The sequence below is a fragment of the Psammomys obesus genome, unplaced genomic scaffold (assembly GCF_907164565.1).
Source record: "Psammomys obesus unplaced genomic scaffold, mPsaObe1.curated_primary_1811, whole genome shotgun sequence".
Lineage (NCBI taxonomy): Eukaryota > Metazoa > Chordata > Mammalia > Rodentia > Muridae > Psammomys > Psammomys obesus.
Window position 1 is genome coordinate 570817 of NW_026591598.1, and position 2117 is coordinate 572933.

The window sequence follows — 2117 nt, forward strand, 5'->3', positions numbered from 1 at the left end:
GCATGTATGAACATTAAATAAAATATTATTTTTTAAAAGAAGCCAGTGGAACAGACCAGGGAGCCAGGAAATAAATTCACAGCTTTAACAAAAGTACCCAAATCACACAACAGAGAAATGATAGATTCTTCAATAAATGGTACTGGGAAAACTGGATATCCACATGTAGAAGAATGAAACTAGACTCTCACCACCACCACATCATACACACACATACACACACACACACACACACACACACACACACGTATGCACAAATCAGCTCAAAATGGAGTAAAGACTAAAATGATGGTTCCAAAGGCAAGGCCCAGTATGACCGTCATCCATCTCCCCTGCGTGGTGAAAACACAGCCCCGGGCAAGGTCAATGGGAAATACACCCTCCCCGAAGAGTACCTACAGGACACACGGCTTGTGACTGGTGCTCTGTTGTGGCCTGAGCCATGGGAGGTGGGGCCTAGGGAGCTTCGGCCTTCACTCCAGTCAGGAGGCGAGCTGGGAATTCCAGGTACGGGATTTCCCACAGGGCAGGTTTACAACCTGAGCCTTTGACCTGAGCATCTGGGAGGGAGGACTGAATTGTATGTACTAGAAGAAAAGATAAGTGGATGTTTCATTTGTCATTGATCTTGTCTATGAGCCCCCATAACACAGACAAAAACAAAAACAGGCAAACAGGAGGATAGCAAACTCAAAAGCTCTGGACAGCTAAGGAAACAGTAAACAGGATAAAGAGGTGAGTGGGAGAAAGTGTGTGTGTGTGTGTGTGTGTGTGAGAGAGAGAGAGAGAGAGAGAGAGAGAGAGAGAGAGATAGATCTATGCATCTGGTGAGGGATTAACACCTAAACCAGAAAAAAAAAAGTCAAACAGCCCAGAAGAGAAAAGAGAAAAGATGGAATTGTACAATGGATGAGGACCCCAGGAGACAGTTCTCAGAAGACATGCAAACAGCCAACATGTGGAGGTGCTCGGTGCCACCAGCCACAGGGAAGAGATGTTAATGCCGAAACGAGTCACTTCTAAGGATGAAGATATTTTAAAACATGGTGGCGGCTGGAGAGATGGCTCAGTGGCTAAGAGCACTGGCTGCTCTTGCAGAAGACCCGGGTTTGGTTCCCAGCACACATGGCGGCTTGCAAACATCTATAACTTCAGTTCCAGAGGACCTGACTCCATCTTCTGACCCCCAAGGTCACCAGGCATGCACCTGGCATACAGACATATATATGCAGGCAAAACACACACATCAAATAAGCAAATCTACAAAAAATGTGGGGTGATGATGGCGCTAGAGAGGATGTGGAGCAAAGGGAAGGGGGTGTTAAGATAGCTGAAGACGAGGCTCGGTTGGTAGAATTGTCAGCCAGCGTGTGTGAAGTCCTGGGTTCAGTGGTGAGCACTGGGTAGACTTCCTCGACGGTGGCTGTCTCTAATCCCGGCCCAGTGAAGGTGGAGGAAGGAGGATCAGAAGACCGTGGATGCAATGAGCTGGAGGCTCGCCTGGGATATATGAGAACTTATCTTAAAAATAAACAAATGAGTGACTGTCTACAGGAAAGCGGTGTAGAGGTCCTCCCTCCAATTAAAATGAGAGCTGCCATCGGCTCGGCGTTTCACTTCTGGGTAGGTAGCCAAAGGACACGGAATCCACACTCTGTAAAGCTGTCTCCATCGCCATGTTTAACGCTGTTCTCCACAGCCAGGGCCTGCGATATAGAAAATACGGTTCGCACACAGCGGAGCGCTGCTTTGCCCCAAACAGAAGGAAATCCTGTCACCTGTGATAAAGACAAAACACGAGCGTGTTGTCCTGAGGAGGCAAGCCAGGAACAGAAAGGCAAATGCCGTACAGCCTCCCTTAGAACAGGAATCTAAAAAATGCTTCAACTTAGGCAGAGAGAAGAGAGGCTGCCAGGGGCTGGGGATGAGGGAGAGGAAGAGGAGCAGGAAGGGATGGAGGAGAGATGGCTGACATGAATGTTGTGGGAGTAACTGACCACTTCCTGAAGGAGAAAGAGAAAAGCTCCGGGAACACAGGCTGCATGTTACATTTCCTTCTGTACAGTGTGTGTGTGTGTGTGTGTGTGTGTGTGTGTGTGTGTGTGTGTGTGTGTGTG